Raw genomic sequence first — 20,196 nt, forward strand, 5'->3', positions numbered from 1 at the left:
GGAAAATGACACAAGGAGGATTCTGAGAACTTCAAGTATTAACAGCTTGATACAGCTGGAATATAGAGGTGTACCAGAATAAAGACAGCCAGAGTGAGGGAAAATGGCTCTGGAAGCAGAGAATCAGATTTCAAAAGGAGTGGACTTGTTTTCCTTTCCCATAGTGACATTGATTGTTAGTTATGTCTTTCTGTTGACTCCCTAAGCAAATATCATTATTGATTGACTTGGATAAAATAATACAGTATCTCACAACAGTGGAAAATTGGATAGGTGATTAGAAAGGTCCACCAAAAGGTCCAAAAAGAGTGAAATGTAAAAGCTCCCACTGACAATTCATCTGAGCTCCACAGCAAAGCTAGCCTTAACAAGTTAAAAATTAAACATAAGGCATGTTTAAAATGTAACTAGAATGAAATTTTTAAACAGTAAGCTGAACTATGGAACCAATATAGTTAAACCACCCAGTGCATAAGTAAGCCAAGCCAAGCAAAACCAAGATAGGTCTAATAAGCTAAGTTCAGGACAGGCTACAGCAAAGTGAACAATGCCTCATTTGAGGATATAACTTATAATACAAAGGGCCACAGCCCTGACACACCTTGCTATCTGAAGGATGTCTAAGGTAGGTGGTGCATGGTATCTTTTGTATTCCCAAAGACAGGTATTAATATTAGGCCTGGAACATGCTGGACACCAGTAATTGAATCCCAAATGGACTTGGTACAATTAGGCTAATGGAATATGCAGGCAGAAGCAATAGGGCAAGGAGTACCCCCTTTCCCAGTGTCCCACTACAGCCTAGGTATCACATGTCCAACTCCCAATTCCCCTCCAAACTAGCCCATGGATAGGGCATGTGAAGCCTATTTATTCCCATATTAATTCATTCATTTGGCCATGTGTTACAGGCAGAAAGAATGAGGGTCGTGACCAACTCAGTATGCCACTGGAGGTTATATGAGCAAACAGAAAACTGTTCTCATGAAAGCAGGATGTTGGAAAACTGACAAACTGCATCTGCCACCAGAAGGCATGCTGAGGGCAGTCACACCCCCAGCGCAGTGTTCCTTGTGATTATCTATAGAAACATCTGAAGCCTGTTATACAAAGAAAGCAATTATGTGTACCTGTGATAAATCTAGCAGCTGACCAACTGTTACCTCTCCCTCCCTGCTCTTTCTAATAAATATGAAAGGCTGTAGAAGCTCAGGGCTGCCTTTGCTCACTAGAAGCAAGGAGCCCCCTGACTCCTTCTTTCAAAACAGATCCTTTTGTCTTTGTCCTCATTTCTGCGTTCGTCCCTTTCATTCACCCTGTAGCAACCGACAGTGACAGCCATTCCAGAAATTAGCAATTTCTTACTGCTGCTTACAAGTACAGCACACAAAGATAAATCACCTTAGAAACTTTAAGAAACCCTAAGAAACTATACTAAGTTGGAGAAAAAATACATGTCCATAAATTACCTCTATAAAGTGAAAATGTGTCAAGCAGCACAGTTACTATGCTCTGAAACTTCAAAGCTGGGATGATGGAGAAGGCTCTGTGAAAAAGGTCATATCTGAGGAGGGTCCTGAGGAGGGAAATGAATTAGGACAGGCAAGGAGTGATTTTCAGGAATAAAACCATGAATCAAGACATGGATGTGGAAAAGGGATGGGGGCCCCTGGGGAACAGTGAATGGATCAGTTTGACCAACTATAGTAGGAAATAAAGTTGAAAAGGTAGATTAAGGTCACATAGTAGAGGACACCAAATACTCAGCTAAGGAGTTTGGACTTTACACTGCAGGTGATAGGAAGCCACTGAAGATATTGAACTAGGGAGTATCCAAATACGAATCTGGTAGTTACATGTAAGGACTGCAGTCAGAAGCCTTGTCAGGACCACTCAACTGCTTAATTCTACAAATGTTTACTGATGCCTACTAAGTGCTAGGTGCCAGAAAAGTAAAGGTGAGGAAAACAGATCTTTTTATTCAAGATGCTGAGGCTGGCAGAGGGGGCAGACATATATAAAAATAACCGTAACTTTTTAAACTAAGCATAAAAATGGTAAAGAAGCTAGGCGCGGTAGCTCACGCCTGTAATCCCAGCACTCTGGGAGGCCAAGGTGGGCAGATTACCTCAAGTTAGGAGTTCGTGACCAGCCTGGCCAACGTGGTGAAACCCCGTATCTACCAAAAATACAAAAATTAGCCAGGTGTGGTGGCATGTGCCTGTAATCCCAACTACTCAGGAGACTGAGGAACGAGAATTGCTTGAACTCAGGACGCAGAGGTTGCAGTGGGCCAAGATCACACCATTGCACTCCAGCCTGGGTGACAGAGTAAGACTCTGTCTCAAAAAAAAAAAAAAGGTAGGCCGGGCACGGTGGCTCACTCCTGTAATCCCAGCACTTTGGGAGGCCGAGGTGGGTGGATCATGAGGTCAGGAGTTTGAGACCAGCCTGACCAACATGGTAAAACCCTGCCTCTACTAAATATACAAAAACTAGCCAGGCACGGTGGCGCATGCCTGTAATCCCAGCTACTCAGGAGGATGAGGCAGGAGAATTGCTTGAACCTGGGAGGCGGAGGTTGCAGTGAGCCAAGATCGAGCCACTGTACTCTAACCTGGGCAATAAAGCGAGACTCAAAAAAAAAAAGGTAAAGAGGTAAAGCGCCAGGTGCAGTAGCTCACACCTGTAATCCCAGCACTTTGGGAGGCCGAGGCGGGCGGATCACGAGGTTAGGAGTTCCTGACCAGCCTGACCAACATGATGAAACCCCATCTCTACTAAAAATTAAAAAATTAGCCAGGCATGGTGGCATGCACCTGTAATCCCAGCTATTCAGGGGGCTGAGGCAGGAGAATCACTTGAACCCAGGAGGCGGAGGTTGCAGTTAGCCAAGATCGCGTGACTGCACTCCAGCCTGGGTGACAGAGCAAGACTCCATCTCAAAAAAAAAAAAAAAGGTAAAGGAACTGAAAACACAGGACTAACTTCCTAGAGGATTTGGAAACGCATCAAGAAATGACATTTGAGGCCGGGCACAGTGGCTCATGTCTATAATCCTAGCACTTTGGGAGGCCAAGGGAGGCAGATTGCTTGAGCTCAGGAGTTCGAGACCAGCCTGGGCAACATGATGAAACCTCGTCTCCACCAAAAATACAAAAACTAGTCAGGCATGGTGGAATGCACCTGTAATCCCAGCTATTTGGGAGGCTGAGGTGGGAGGATTGCTTGAGCCCCCTGGGAGGTGGAGGTTGCTGTGAGCTGAGATCGCACCACCGCACTGCAGCCTGGGTGACAGAGTGAACCCCGTCTCAATTTAAAAATATATATATAAGCATATATAAAAGAAATGGCTGGGCACAGTAGCTCACGCCTGTAATCCCAACACTCTGGGAGGCCGCGGAGGGTGGATCACCTGAGGTCAAGAGTTCGGGACCAGCCTGGCCAATATGGTGAAACCCCGTCTCTACTAAAAAAGAAAAAATTGGCCAGGCGTGGTGGTGTGCCTGTAATCCCAGCTACTCAGGAGGCTGAGGTGGGAGAACTGTTTGAACCTGGGAGGCGAGGCTGCAGGGGGCCGAGATCACGCCACTGCACTCCAGCCTGGGCAACAGAGCGAGACCCTGTCTCAAAACAACAACAAAAATGAAATGACATGTAAGCAATCATGAAAAACGAACAGAAATAAAATAGAGACCAGATGTGTATAAGACCAGAGAGATTAGAAAAAGATGATAGGAAAAGTATAGTTTGATTTCATTTAAAAATTTCCTCAAGAGCCACATGCAGTGGCACGTGACCATAGTCCCAGCTACTCAGGAGGCTGAGGAAGGAGGGTCACTTGAGCCAAAGAGTGCAAGTCCAGCTTGGACAACACAGTGAGACCCTATCCGTATAAAAATTAAAAATAACGAGGCCAGGTATGACGGCTCATGCCTGTAATCCCAGCACTTTGGGAGGCCAAGGTGGGAGGATTGCTTGACCCCAGGAATTTGAGACTAGCCTGGGCAACATGGTGAAATGCTATCTCTATAAAATATTAAAAAATTAGCAGGGTGTGTCCGGGCGCAGTGGCTCATGCCTGTAATCCCAGCACTTTGGGAGGCTGAGGCGGGTAGATCACGAGGTCAAGAGATCGAGACCATCCTGGCTAACATGGTGAAACCCCGTCTCTACTAAAAATACAAAAAATTAGCTGGGTGTGATGGCGGGTGCCTACAGTCCCAGCTACTCGGGAGGGTTAGGCAGGAGAATGGCGTGAACCTGGGAGGCGGAGCTTGCAGTGAGCCGAGACTGCACCACTGCACTACAGCCTGGGCAACAGAGGGAGACTCCATCCCCAAAAAGAAAGCAAAAAATTAGCCAGGCGTGGTGGCGGGTGCCTGTAGACCAAGGTACTCAGGAGGCTGAGGCAGGAGAATCGCTTGAACCTGGGAGGCGGAGGTTGCAGTGAGCCGAGATCATGCCACTACACTCCAGCCTGGTGAGAGAGCAAGACCTCATCTCAAAAAAAAAAAAAAAAAAAAGCCAGGCGTGGTGGTACACACCTGTAGTCTCAACTATTTGGGAGGCTGAGGTATGAGGATCATTTGAGCCTGAGAAGTGGAGGCTGAGGTGAACTGTGATGGAGCACCACTGTACTCCAGCCTAGGCGACAGAGTGAGACCCTGTCTCAAATAATAATAATTAAAAGCCAATGTCCTCAAGAATTTTTTATATGAATTTGAGAAACAAAAAGTAGAAGACTAGTGAAAGAGGATATAGAAGAAGAGGGTTAGCATTTAATGCAGAGGATAAAGATTGTGGTCAAAGAAATATAATCTGAGATTTTAAAAAGATAGTAACACTATTAGTAAATGCCAAGCATGATGTTAAGTATTCTACATAGATTAGCTCATTTAATCTCACATTACTGCTCTGTGAGTTAGGTGCTATTATTAAGATTCCCATTTTATAAATGAGAAAACTGAGCTTAGAGAAACTAAGTATCTTAAGACCACATCGTAGTTAAATGAAATGAGTCAGAAATCAAACCCAGATGGTTTAATTCCAGGGCCACAGTCTTAACTACTAGGCCACCCAAGAAGGACTATCTAATAGGGCTCTTGGAAAAGACGGATATGGGAGTGGGGAGGCGAGTGTAGAGCAGAGAATGGTCTGAGATGAGGGTGGAAAGTGAGACTTGCATCAGGATGTGAAAGTTTTACAGCAGTCTGACCTTCTTATATAAAATCAAGAGCTTATCTATTTATTTATGTAGAGATGGAGTCTCACTATGTTACCCAGGCTGGTCTTGAACTCCTGGCCTCATGCAATCCTCCAGCCTCAGCCTCCTGAGTAGCTGGGATAACAGGGTTGAGCCACTGTGCCCAGCTAATCAAGAGATTTTGAAGATCTTAATTTCCTGCTGTTGAATATATTTCCAGAATCCGACCATTTCTGACCACTTCCATTGCTACCACCTTCGCCCAAGCCACTATCATCTTTCGTGTGATTTGCTAATATTGTCCTAACAGATCTTCCTGCTTTTATCCTCACTCCCCTGGAGTTAGTCTCCTTTTAACAAACAACCAAAGTCATCCTTTTATATAAATTAGAGTATGTCTCTGTTTTATGCAAAATCCAGCACTGGCTCCCCATTTCAGAGAAACAAGGTCCTGACAATAGCCTTCTGTTTCCAACCCCACTACATCTCTGACCCCATCTACTAATAGTTTTCACCTTACTCTCCCCCAACACTGATCTCTGCGCTTATTCACTCATGCTCCTGCTTTAGGGCCTTCGCTCTAAGTTGTCCCCAGTGCCTAGAAATTCTTTTCCTATATATCCATTTGATAAATTCCTGCAACTCCTTCAAATACTTGTTTAAAAGTCACTTTTATTGAGACCTATTTAATACTATAACCTCTCTCCTTCACATGCTCCCACCTCTACGTGCTTTCTCAACTCCCCTTACTCTGATCCACTTTTCTTTTTCCACACCACTTATCACATTCTAACATACTGGAAAGCTTACTTATATTTATTGTCTGTGTTCCTCTGATAGAATATAAGCTCCTCAAGAACAGAAATCTTTTTGTTTACTGATGTAACCCAAGAACCTAGAAGAGCATCCAAGGTGGAATTCAACAAAAACTGACAATAGAAATGGGCTGGGGTTTCTCTCGGCCTTAGCGCCATTTTCTTGGAAACCTCTGCATTATGAGAGCCAAGTGGACGAAGAAGCGAATGCGCAGGCTTAAGCACAAAAGAAGAAAGATGAGGCAGAGGTCCAAGTAAACCACTAGCTTGTTGCACCATGGAGGCCACAGGAGCAGAAACATGGAATGCCAGACGCTGGGGATGCTGGTACAAGTTGTGGGACTGCATGCTACTGTCTAGAGCTTGTCTCAATGGATCTAGAACTTCACCGCCCTCTGATCGCTGATCACCTCTGAGACCCACCTTGCTCATAACTAAAACCGCCCATGTTGGTCCTTTGCCCTGGACCTGGGACATTCTGGACTATTTCTCTGTTTACTTGTGGCCGAGTGTAACAACCATACAATAAATCACCTCTTCTGCTGTCTTAGCTGAAGAATAAAAAAAAAAAAAGAAAAAGAAAAAAGAAATTGGCTGGGCATGGTGCCTCATGCCTGTAAATCCCAACACTTGGGAGGCTAAGGCAGGAGGATCATTGGAGGCCAGGAGTTTGAGACCAGCCTGGGCAACACAGCAAAACCCTATTTAAAAAAAAATTTTTTAATGAAAAAATTAGCCAGGCATGGCTGTGCACACTTGCAGTCCCAGCCACTTGGGAGGCTGAGGCAGAAGGATCACTTAAGCCCAGGAGTTCGAAGCTGCAGTGAGCTAGAATCATGCCACTGCACTCCAGCCTGGGTGACAGAGCAAGACCCTGTCTCAAAAAATAAATTAATTAAGTAAATAAATATATGTATTAAGCAATAAAAATATTTATTAACTCATCCCTTTTTTTTTTGAGACGGAGTCTCCCTCTGTTGCCCAGGTTGCAGTGCAGTGGTGTGATCTTGGCTCACTGCAACCTCTGCCTCCTGGGTTCAAGTGATTCTCCTGTCACAGCCTCTGAAGCAGCTGGCACTACAGGTGCCCCCCACCACACCTGGCTAATTTTTGTATTTCTAGTAGAGACAGGGTTTCGCCATATTGGCCAGGCTCAAACTCCTGACCTCAGGTGATCCATCTGCGTTGGCCTCCCAAAGTGCTGAGATTACAGGTGTGAGCCATTGAGCCCGGCCTATCTCATCATTTCTGTGGTTTGGGAATCTGAGAGTAGTTTAATTAGACAGTTTTGGCTCTGAGGCTCTCATGAGATTGCAGTCAAGATGTAGGCTGGGGCTGCAGTCAATATGAAGGCTTGACTAGGCCTGGAAGACCCACCTCCAAGATGGCTCACTCAATGGTTGGCAAGTTGATGCCAGCTGTGGGCAGGAAGCCTCAGTAGCTCCCCGTGTAGATCCTCCATAGGGTTGCTTGAATGTCTTTATAACCCAGTGGCTGGCTTCCTCCAGAGCAGTCAATCCAAGAAGAGCAGGGCAGAAGCAGTAATGTCTTTTATGACTTTGTTTTGGAAGTCATACACTATCATATCCCATATTCTAATGCTCATACAGACCAACCCTGACGAAATGTAAAAGGGGACTACACAAAGGCATGAATATTAGGAGGTGAGCATCACTGGGGAGCATCTTGGAGGTTGGCTACTGTAAGCTGTAACCAGTATTTGTGTAATATTTTGTGGGTTTTTTTTCCAGTATACCATATATATATTTCAATAAACTCATCTTACATACTTCTTATTTTAGGAACTGCATGTTATTCCAATGATATTAACTGTTTTTGTTCATTTGTTTATTCTTAGAAAAAAATAATATATAGAAATAAGCCAGGTTAGCTGGGCATGGTGGGACATGCCTGTAATCCCAGCTACTCGGGAGGCTGAGGCAGGAGAATCGCTTGAACCCAGGAGGTGGAGGTCGCAGTGAGCTGAGATCGCACCATTGCACTCCAGCCTGGGCGACAGAGTGAGACTCAGTCTCAAAAAAAAAAAAAGAAAAAAAGAAATAAACCAGGCACAGTGGCTCATGCCTGCCTGGGTGAGAGAGCAAGACTCGGTCTCAAAAAAAAAAAAGAAAGAAAGAAAGAAAGAAAAGAAATATAGGCAGGGTTTCACTATGTTGGTCAGATTGCTCTCAAACTCCTGGCCTCAAGCAATCCTCCACCTCGGCCTCTCAACGTGCTAGGATTACAGGTGTGAGCCATCACATCGGCTGATATTAACTTTTAAAGATGAACAACTGGCCAGGTGCGGTGGCTCACGCCTGTAATCCCAGCACTTTGGGAGGCTGAGGGGGGCGGATCACCTGATGTCAGGAGTTCAAGACCCGTCTGGCCAACATGGTGAATCCCCATTTCTACTAAAAATACAAAAATTAGCTGGGTGTGGTGGTGCACTCCTGTAATCCCAGCTACTTGGGAGGCTGAGGCAGGAGAATCACTAGAACCCAGGAGGTGGAGGTTGCGGTAAGCTGAGATCATGCCACTGCACTCCAGCCTGGGAGACAGAGCAGGACTCCATCTCAAAAAAATAAATAAAAAACAAAACAAATAAACAAACAAAATGAACAACAATGCTGACTTGACTTTTAACTTCTCTCAAAATATCATACCCCACCACCTGAAGCTTTCCATCTTCTGTTATAGTCCTAATATTTTACTTAAGGAAAAGAATTAAAGTCAGAAAAACTACAAGTCACACAATGTACTTCTTGTTTCTAAAGGTGAAAAGAAATTTAAATACCTTTTTGTTTTTTTTGAGATGGAGTTTTGCTCTTGTTCCCCAGGCTGGAGTGCAATGGCATGATCTCGGCTCACCACAACCTCTGCCTCCCGGGTTCAAGTGATTCTCCTGCCTCAGCCTCCCAAGTAGCTAGGATTACAGGCATGCACCACCACGCCCAACAAATTTTGTATTTTTAGTAGCGACAGAGTGGGGTTTCTCCATGTTAGTCAGGCTGGTGATCATCTCAGGTGATCCACCTACCTTGGACTCCCAAAGTGCTGGGATTACAGGCATTAGCCACCTCGCCAAGCCTTTTTTTTTTGAGACGGAGTCTCGCTCTGTTGCCCAGGCAGGAGTGCAGTGGCACAATCTCGACTCACTGCAACCTCCGCCTCCCAGGTTCACACCATTCTCCTGCCTCAGCCTCCTAAGTAGCTGGGACTACAGGCACCTGCCGCCACACCCGGCTAATTTTTTGTATTTTTAGTAGAGATGGGGTTTCACTGTGTTAGCCAGGATGGTCTCGATCTCCTGACCTCGTGATCCGCCCGCCTCGGCCTCCCAAAGTGCTGATATTACAGGCGTGAGCCACCACGCCCGGCCCTTTTTTTTTTTTTTTTTAAATGACAAGATGTGTTGCTTTATCACCTAGGCTCAAGTGCAGTGGTGCAAACGCAGCTCACTGCAACCTTGACCTCCTGGGTTCAAATGATCCTCCTGCCTTAGCCTCCTGATTAGCTAGACTACAGGAATGAGCCACCATGCCCAATGAATTTTCAAATTTTTTGTAGAGATGGAGTCTTGCTATGTTGCCCAGGCTGGTCTCAAACCCCTGGCTTCATGAGATCCTCCCACCTCAGTCTCCCAAAGCATTAGGATTACAGGCCTGAGCTACCACACCTATTATTCAACTAAAAGTCAGATATAGTTAAGAAAGAGTAGGCAGAAAATAAATGAATCACTATATTTGTTTTGAAGATACATATCAATTAAGAATTGAGTAATCTGAAATTAAACACTAAATCAACAAAGATACAGAATGAAAGAAAATATTTATATTGGCAGAATAGAAACTTTATGCTACATACAGAAAAAAACTTCCAATCATATCAGGTAGCATTAATAATTAGGTACTAGCTGGGCATGGTGGCACACACCTGTAGTCCCAGCTACTCAGGAGGATCACTTGAGCCCAGAAGTTCAAGGCCAGCTGAGCTAACATAGCAAGATCCTGTCTCTTAAAAAAAAATTCGGTATGGCCGGGCGCGGTGGCTCACGCCTGTAATCCCAGCACTTTGGGAGGTCAAGGAGGGCAGATCACGAGGTCAGGAAATCAAGACCATCTGGCTAACACGGTGAAACCCCATCTCTACTAAAAATATAAAAAATTAGCTGGGCATGCTGGCGCATGCCTGTAGTCTCAGCTATTCGGGAGGCCGTGGCAGGAGAAATTGCTTGAACCCAGGAGGCAGAGGTTGCAGTGAGCTGAGATCACGCCACTGCACTCCAGTCTAGGTGACAGAGCAAGACTCTACCTTGGAAAAAAAAAAAAAATTAGGTACTGAAGAGGTATTTGGTGAAAAAGGACAAGACTGACAACTGGAACAGATTTGAAAACCATAGAAAAATTTTATAGCAATATTTTTCAAGTCAATAAAACTAATAAAAAGGTTTATTTAAAAGTCAGCTTTTGAGCTGAGCATGGTGACACACACCTGTAGTCTCAGCTACTCGGGAGGGTGAGGCAGGAGGATCGCGTGAGCCCGGGAGTTTGAAGCTGCAGTGAGCTGTGATTGCACCACTGTACTCCAGCCTCGGTGACAGAGTGAGACCTTGTGTTGAAAAAAAAAATTTTTTTTTTTTTTTGAGATGGAGTCTCACTCTGTCGCCGAGGCTGGAGTGCAGTGCAGTGGTGTGATCTCGGCTCACTGCAACCTGCACCTCCCAGGTTCAAGTGATTCTCCTGCCTCAGCCTCTCGAGAAGCTGGGATTATAGGCACCTGCCACCATGCTCAGCTAATTTTTTTGTATTTTTTAGTAAAGATGGGGTTTCACTATGTTGGCCACGCTGGTTTTGAACCCTGACCTCAAGTGATGTGTCCACCTTAGCCTCCCAAAGTGCTGGGATTACAAGCATAAGCCACCACCCCCAGACAAAGAAAAAAAAATTTTTTTTTAACTCAGCTTTTCTTAGATCATTGTCAAAGACTTACATATAATAAGACCAGTGAGCATGGAACCTCCTGGGGGAGAGACTGAACAGAATGAACTTCCAACAATATGAGCTGTCTCAAACTGGTAGGGAGGGAAGGGTCTTTGCTCCAAATCTGATCATGTTTCCAGAACAGATTCACTGATCAGAGGGCTAGTCAAATGATATAGCCTTTTATTTTTTATTATTTATTATTTATTTTTTTCTTTTTTTTTCTTTGAGATGGAGTCTCGCTCTGTCGCCCAGGCTGGAGTGCAGTGGCACGATCCTGGCTCACTGCAACCTCCGCCTCCCGCAGGTTCACGCCATTCTCCTGCCTCAGCCTCCCGAGTAGCTAGGACTACGGGTGCCTGCCACCATGCCCAGCTAACTTTTTTTGTATTTTTAGTAGAGATGGGGTTTCACAGTGTTAGCCAGGAGGGTCTCAATCTCCTGACCTCATGATCCACCTGCCTCAACCTCCCAAAGTGCTGGGATTACAGGCATGAGCCACTGTGCCTGGCCTAGACTTTTATTTTTTCATTCTTGAGACAGGGTCTTCTCATGCCCAGACTGGTCTCAAACTCCTGAGCTCTAGTGATCCTCCTGCCTCAGCCTTCCGAGTAGCTGGAATTATAGGCTCATACCACCATGCCTGGCTGGATATATCCTTTAAGGTCTAACCCTAAATTCAAATACTGTAACTGCCAATAAAGAAATGAGAATTGATGTCACTGGTAGTTATCAACAAATACATCAGTCTTTCCTGTAAACAGGTCATTTTTTTATGTGTATTATTTCATTTTCATCAAAATATCATTATTTCATTTTCATCAAAATATCATTAGACACGTGTCAAAAAGGCCCATTCTGTACAATGAACTCATTTAGGTGTAATAACAAAATGAGTCAGGCATGACTTCATTCTCCATTGTTTCAGGCTTGACTTTGCTACAATAATCACTTGGAGGAAAGCTGTTGCTATTGTTGCCTCTTTTTCTTCACAAATCAGGAGGTCTTTTCTTGCCCATTCATTAAGAATCAAAGTCCTTTAGATAAGAAGATACTATCATTCAGGAGGGGGTTCATATTGCCCCAATGAAAAAACAGAATGAAAATCTGAGGTGATAAGCTCTGCCTGCCTCCAAACCCATATCCATTGTGGGAGGCACTATTTACAGAAGAGTAACTGCCACTAGGATCAGTGCCACTGGGCACCGTTTATATTGGATTTTAACTGTGGGAAGAGAATAAAAACATTTTCCCTTTCTTGTTATCAACTGAAAAATAGCTACTGCTTCAAACATGTTAAATCAAAATGAAAAACATGCCAAAGATAAAAAATATTACAATGATAGTTTCATGTATAAAGGAAGGAATAGGGGTTCCCCATAATTACATTTTCCCAAATTTGTCTTTCCCCCACCAAATGTGCCTTTAAAATGCTTTCCTTCTAAATACCAAAAAAACTTGGGGTTTTTAAAAAAAATTATTTTTATTGACAAGGTCTTGCTCTGTCACCCAGGCTGGAGTGCAGTGGAGCAAACACAGCTCACTGCAGCCTTAAACTCCTGCAATCCTCCCGCCTCAACCTCCCAGAGGGCTGGGACTTCAGGCATGAACCACTGCACCCAGATAATTTTTGCATGTTTTCAATTTTTTTTTTTTTTTTGAGACGGAGTCTCGCTCTGTTGCCCAGGCTGGATGGAGTGCAATGGCGCGATCTCGGCTCATTGCAAGCTCTGCCTCCTGGGTTCAAGCCATTCTCCTGCCGCAGCCTCCCAAGTAGTGGGGACTACAGGCACCCGCCACCACGCCCAGCTAATTTTTTGTATTTTTAGGGAGACAGGGTTTCACCGTGTTAGCCAGGATGGTCTCGATCTCCTGACCTCGTGATCCGCCCGCCTCGGCCTCTCAAAGTGCTGGGATTACAGGCGTGAGCCATCGCGCCCAGCTGTGTTTTCAATTTTTTTTTTATAGAGAAAGGAGTCTCGCTATGTTGCCCAGGACGGTCTCAAACTCCTGGCCTCAAGTGATCCACCAGCCTCAGCCTCCCAAGTCCCAAACCTCTCAAGGGATTACAAGTGTGAGCCACTGCACCTGGCTCCACTATAACACTTTAACAGTGTTTGGTAAAAGTGTTTTTGGCCAGGCGCAGTGGCTCACGCCTGTAATCCCAGCACTTTGGGAGGCCGAGGTGGGCAGATCACCTGAGGTCGGGAGTTCGAGACCAGCCTGACCAACATGGAGAAACCCTGTCTCTACTAAAAATACAAAATCAGTCGGGCATGGTGGCCCATGCCTGTAATCCCAACTACTCGGGAGGCTGAGGCAGGAGAATCGCTTGAACCCAGGAGGCAGAGGTTGCAGTGAGCTGTGATCGAGCCATTGCACTCCAGCCTGGGCAACAAGAGCAAAACTCCATCTCAAAAAAAAAGTGTTTCCATTGTGAATTATATAATTTCCTACAGGGACTCCATCTCAAAAAAAAAGAAAAAAAAAAGTGTTTCCATTGTGAATTATATAATTTCCTACAGGGAATACCACTTTTATTTATAGTTCAGAGTCATGATTATGATTATCAGTTATATTTTCCTGTAAACCTGAGATGCTTCCAAGGGCTACAGTGGGTCTATAGGACTGTTTGCCCTTCTGTCACCAAATGGTCCCAGATTGCTATCCTTTTTGAGCTAGTTTTTTCTGACATCATGCTATCTATTATCACTGATCAGTACTGTCATGTGCCCAACTCCTTCAATAAACCACCATTACCTCCTAATTTTCTTTTTAAATCTGTTGTAGGATGTAAATCAGGAAGCCATAATTATTAGAATTTCATGTCAACATAAGCAAATGAAGGCCTCTCCAACAGAACAAGGGTACTGGACTTTGTGACAGCTCTTTCAGTGCCTTATAGACCCTTTTCCATCTACCGTGAGCTCTCAGCTACGAACAACAAAGCAGAATTTGCAGAAATCTGACCTATGAAAAAGTGAAGTATTACTTATATATGTTACTTACCAATTTTTTCTTTCCTTCTGAATTTTCTCCTTGGTTCCTTTATTATATCACTTTTTCAACCTGTGTAAGATGGACATGAATAATCATAAGAACAGTTTCCTCTTTTTCTCTGCTGTCAGTATGCCTATTTTTGACTCAGTTATCTCTTCTACATTTTCATTTCTAATCTCTTCAGGCTTTGGAACCCAGATCACCAAGTTCATCTCCTGAGTTGTAGTCTAATGCCCTTCAGCTCTTTCTCCTCCCCTACACTTTCTTCTCAAACTACAACCTTAGCCACTTTACCACACATCCAGCTCATTTAAAAAGTCACCAACAGCAAGAGAAGCAAGTCACACTCCCTCTAGAAGCTTGTGTATATGTGTGTGTGAAGGTGGAGAAGGCAATGACCAAGGAGCTAATTCATAAGTAAAGTACACAGACTGGGCGCAGCAACTCACGCCTATAATCCTAGCACTTTGGGAAGTCAACGCAGGCAGACAGCTTGAGCTCAGGAGTTTGTGACTAACCTGGGCAATGTGGCGAAACTCCATCTATACAAAATATACAAAAAATTAGCCGGGTGTGGTGGTACGTGCCTATAGTCCCAGCTACTTGGGAGGCCGAGACAGGAGGATTGCTTGAATATGGGAGGTCGAAGTTGCAGTGAGCCGAGATGTGAGGTCTTTTTTTGCTGTTAAAATGCCAGCCATATGTTCCACAGTATGATCAATGAGTGGCTACTTACTATTACATGCACGAGTATGTGGTTAAAAGGGACCAAGCAGATGGGGACTTGGTGGCTCACGCCTATACTCCCAGAACTTTGGGAGGCTGAGGTGAAAGAATCACTTGAAGAATTTGAGTTTATATATTATTTTCTATTCCCTCAGGAACAAAAAAGTTAAACTTACCTATGCAACATAAATCTGAAGATTACACATTCAAGACAGGATTTGAATTATGGATTTGACTCATGCAACCCATGTTATAAATTCTAACTATAAGGTCTCCAAAGTAAAATGTATTTTATTTATTTTTATTTTTTTGAGATGGAGTCTCGCTCTGTCACCCAGGCTGGAGTACAATGGCATGATCTCGGCTCACTGCAACCTCCGCCTCCTGAGTTCAAGCAATTCTCCCGCCTCAGCCTCCCAAGTAGCTGGGATTACACGTGTCTACCACCATCCCCAGCTAATTTTTTATTTTTAGTAGAGAGGGGGTTTCATTATGTTGGCCAGGCTGGTCTTGAACTCCTGACCTCAAGTGATCCACCAGACTTGGCCTCCTAAAGTGCTGGGATTATAGGCATCAGCCACCAGTCCCACCTGGGACTCATTCATCTTTGAACACTGATTACTTAACAGAGTACAATCTGGCATATATGTTTAATTAATGTTTGTTAAATAAATTAACAAATACATAAATCTCATCACTCTGCTTCTCAAAATTTTCATTAATGTCCCACTGTCCACAACAGAAGTTACAAACTCAAACACCTACAGGGACCAGGCAGGAAATGTAAATGAGTAAAGGTGTGTGTAAGACAAAAGGAACCAGTGGGGATTGCGGTAAACTGGAGAGCATGTGTCCCATCTAAAGGGGCAGCTTCTTGCTATTCCCACCAACTGCTACCATAATGGAATGTAGGCTCCACACTGCCAGGTCTTCTGATTTTTCAAGGTAAGCTGAAAGCACAGATTTCTTTGTAAAATCTGCTGATTTTTAAATGATGACAACTAATTCCATTTAAAAACCCCCAAAAACCTACCATTCAGGCCAAACGAAACACATTCTATGAGCCAAGTCCAGCCCTCAAGTCACAAACTGGTGCCTCTAGTCTGCAGGATAAAAGACAAACTCCCTGCCTGACATTCTAAGTCATTCACAATGAGTTCCCAGCCTACCTTTTTAGAGTGTTTTGCCTGCTTGTTCCATACAATAACCCTCTGCTCTAGTCTAGTGGTTCTGAAACTTTAGCACGCATCAGAACCACCTGGAGGGCATAGATTGCTGGGCCTCATTGCCAGTATTTCTGATTCAGTAGGTCTCAGGTGGGGCCTGTGAAACTGTAGTTCTAATAAGTTACCAGGTGATGCTGATGTTACCGGTCTGTGGACCACACTTTAGGAACCAATGCTAGAGTTAAACTACTCCCTATTTTAAGCATACTCTGAATTGTGCTCACATTGTTCTAACTTCCCAGAGGAACTTCCCTCTCCTTTCAGTCCATCTCCTTCTATAAACTTTCCCTGACTACGACAGTCTTAAATGCCTCCAAATTCTATAGCACCTAGGGTTTGGGCCAAGCTTAGTCAACCCGCAGCCTATGGGCCGCATGTAGCCCAGAATGGCTTTGAATGCAGCCCAACACAAATTTGTAAACTTTCTTAAAATATTATGAGATTTTTGTGATTTTTTTTAAGCTCATCAGCTATCATTAGTGTTAGTATATTTTATGTGTGACCCAAGACAATTCTTCTTCTTCCAATGTAGCCCAAGGAAGCCAAAAGATTGGACACCCCTGGTCTATGCCATCTCTCCTTTATCAATCCCTGCTTGGTACTGTTTACTGTTAAGTGTTTGTGTATGGGTGACAATAAGGTTGTATATTCTCGGAGATCAACATCCAGGTCAGAGCTTAATACATCTGACTGTAAACAATTTGAGGGCAAGGGCCTTCTCTTGTTCCTTACTGTACCCATCAAGTTATCAGACAGGCTGTTATACAGTTGGTTTCATTAAATGTTTCTTAAATGAATGAACATTTGACAGATCTATGACATAAAAATGCAGACAAGTGGGCCTAAAATTTAGGTAATTTTTCATTGCTTTTTTTAAAAAATAGAGACAGGGTCTTGTTATGTTGTCCAGGCCGGTCTCAAAATCCTAGGCTCAAGCAATCCTCCTACCTTGGCCTCCCAAAATGCTAGGATTACAGATGTGAGTCACTGTGCCCAGTTCAGGTAAGTTTCCTTAGAGAACTTTTAGTCTGTGGCTCTGTTGGGATGGACAACTCATAAAAATGGGATATTTTGCAAATAAAGTAACAGCAGTTAATGATTATTTGTAGGCATAGTGGTGCATGCCTGTAGTCCCAGCTACTTGGGAAGCTGAGGTAGGAGGATCTCTTGAGCTCAGGAGCTTAAGTTCAGCCTGGGCAACATAACAAAACCCCATCTCAAAAATATATGGCCAAGCATAGTGGCTCACAACTATAATCCCAGCACTTTGGAGGGCAGAGGTAGGAGAACCATTTGAGCCCAGGAGCAACAGAATGAGACCCAGTCTTTACCCCCCCCCAAAAAAAAAAAAAAGTTAGCTGGGCATGGTGGCACAAGCCTGTGCTCCTAGATACTCAGGAGACTGACATGGGAGAATTGCTTGAGCCCAGAAGGTTAAGGCTGCAGTGAGTCATGATTGCACCACTGCACTCCAGCCTGGGTGACATAGTGAGACCCTGTCATTCATTCATAAACAAATAAATTAAATAAACAAATAATTATCTGTGGTAATATATCTTGTATATACGTAAAACAGTGAATGTTTTAAATTTTTAAAAATGTATCTAAAAGTGATAAGATTAAATCCTTGACCGCCAGGATTTCTTAAAATGCCCCTGCAGAGATGTGAACTAGTCTTAATATCACAAGAAAATGTCAATTTAGTAGAATTCTATATTTGCAGCACACACAACAAAAGAGCAGGACGAAAGTAACTCCTGGCCAGGTGTGGTGGCTCAAGCCTGTAATCTCAGCACTTTGGGAAGCCGAGGCAGGCAGATCACTTGAAATGAGGAGTTCAAGACCAGCCTGGCCAACATGGGGGTGAAACCCCGTCTCTACTAAAATACAAAAATTAGCCGGGCATGGTGGCAGGCGCCTGTAATCCCAGCTACTCGGGAGGCTGAGGCGGAGAATCGCTTGAACCTGGGAGGCAGAGTTGAAGTGAGACAAGATTGTGCCACTGCACTCCAGCCTGGGCGACAGAGCAAGACTACCTCTCAAAAAAAAAAAAGTAACTCCCATGAGAAACAGTTTGGATAATAATATATGTATTTAGGATTCTAAAGGCTATGTAAAAACAAAATCTAAAGTTGTTCACTTAGACTGATCCACCTATAAAGTACCATCTGCTATAAGGTGATTTCAAGAATGATTTATGAAGAGAAACATGGCCTCTGAGGTAAACCCGAATAAAGTTACAGATGAATTTATAAAGTAAACCCAGTTTTGGAGCTACTAGAAGAAAAAAGCAGAAGTACTACCCACCCCCCGCCCACCCCCCTTTTATTTTTTTTGAGAAAGAGTCACACCATTGCTCAGGCTGGAATACAGTGGCACGGCTCACTGCAGCCATGACCTCCCTGGGCTCACGTGATCCTCTGAACTCAGCCTCCTGAGTAGCTGGAACTACAGGTACATGCCACCACACCCAGCTAATTTTTGTATTTTTTGTAAAGACAGGGTTTTGCCATGTTGTCCAGACTGGTCTTGAACTCCTGGGCTTAAGCAATCCGTCTGCCTTGGCCTTCCAAAGTGTTAGGATTACAGGCATGAACCACCATGACCAGCCAGAAATTCTATCTATTTTGATACATAATAGTTCTAAATTTTATATATGGCTTGTTGGACAAAATTAACATCACTTGGCAAAAAACAGAGAATTAAATTCAGGACAAAAAGAAAACTACCATTCAGGAACATTTGAAATACATTTATAAATTTAAGCTAGTGGAGATATTACCTTACATCTGGATACGAGTCCTACCTAACAGCACCATAATGATCTTGTCTGTATGAGGATTCAGCCAAGACACTCCACATTTCTTTGTTGACCAGGAACAAGGAAAACTGGACAGAAAAAGAATTACAAAACCAAGTCAACAAAACATGAAGTGGCTTATTCCAAGTTTAAAAGCATTAGTGTTCTAAACAATGAAACAAGGCAAATTTATTTTGTAATAATTCCTGAAACTTCATAGTAAAGGCACCTACCAGTAACTGTGGAAGGAAATGCTACCAGATGAACTACTAAATAGCAACTTCCTACTCTACTATCTGTACTATCAGTTGTTGCTCACCAGCAGATGACAGTAACAACATCCAGTTCTTTGGTAGAAAATGAGGGGATTCAGAAGACTGAAGACTCTAGATCCACCTCTACCAGAGTATGAAATCTTGGCATTTCTCTGAGCCATATTCATGTCACAACAGCTTTATCTACAAAATCAAACTTAGTCAATAAAAAATATATATAATACAATTAAATAAACTAGGCCAAGTGTGGTGACTCATGCCTGTAATCCCGGCACTTTGGGAGGCTAAGGCAGGAGGATCACCTGAGCTCAGGAGTTCAAAACCAGCCTAGGCAACATGGCAAAACCCTGTCTCTACAAAAAATACAAAATTAGCCAGGCATGGTGGTGCATGCCTATAGTCCCAGCTATGCCAGAGGCTGAGGTGGGCAGATCACTTGAGTCCGGGAGGTCGAAGCTGTAATGAGCCATGATCCTGCCACTGTACTCCAGTATGGTTAAGAGTAAGACCCTATCTCAAAAAAACCATCAAAAAACCCAAAAACCAATAAAAGAAACTATAAAGTACTATAACTAAGGTACTATGCATATATTAATAATCTTGTTATAGTCAAATTTTTATGTTCATAAATTAATCTGTAAGCCTATGTTCAAATGAGGAGTCTTGGACTGACTTTCATATTATAAAGTTACCAATTTCTAGAATAAATTCCAAATATACAGCCTGTGATAGAAGATGCCCTACTCTCTTTTCTGCAGCTTATCAACAGTGTGCTTTTTCAGAACCTTACACATACAAAATTAATGGTAACTTTATAGATTTTACATCAGAGATAAACCCTTCAATATATGGCGATTCCGCCTATGGACTCACGGGAGTATGAAAGTGTACCAGAAATACACTGAGAAAAAGCCATGATCCGCCAGGTGTGGTGGCTCACGCCTGTAATCCCAGTACTTTGGTAGGCCGAGGCGGGCGGATCACCTGAGGTCGGAAGTTCGAGACTAGCCTGACCAACATGGAGAAACCCCGTCTCTACTAAAATTACAAAAGTAGCTGGGCATGGTGGTGCATGCCTGGATTCCCAGCTACTTGGGAGGCTGACGCAGGAGAACTGCTTGAACCCGGGAGGTGGAGGTTGCAGTGGGCCGAGATCGTGCTATTGT

The 20,196-nt window shown here is 43.7% G+C and overlaps 1 protein-coding gene across 7 annotated transcripts in view; it reads right to left on the reverse strand.

Annotated features, from left to right (window-relative positions):
• The window catches only part of ENTPD5 (ectonucleoside triphosphate diphosphohydrolase 5 (inactive)), a 55,814-nt gene that overhangs the window by 33,511 nt on the left and 2,107 nt on the right, over positions 1-20,196 (reverse strand). For 5 of the 7 annotated variants that reach the window (XM_054447860.2, XM_054447861.2, XM_063651844.1 and 2 more), the window contains exons 2-3: positions 18,738-18,844; positions 14,013-14,072 (exon numbers count right to left, since the gene is read on the reverse strand). The gene's annotated coding sequence lies outside the window, so the exon portion shown is untranslated. The remainder of the gene's footprint in view (positions 1-14,012; positions 14,073-18,737; positions 18,845-20,196) is intronic. The other 2 variants (XM_054447859.2, XM_063651845.1) reach the window with 1 other exon arrangement.

Source organism: Pongo pygmaeus, chromosome 15, assembly GCF_028885625.2.
Source record: "Pongo pygmaeus isolate AG05252 chromosome 15, NHGRI_mPonPyg2-v2.0_pri, whole genome shotgun sequence".
NCBI lineage: Eukaryota > Metazoa > Chordata > Mammalia > Primates > Hominidae > Pongo > Pongo pygmaeus.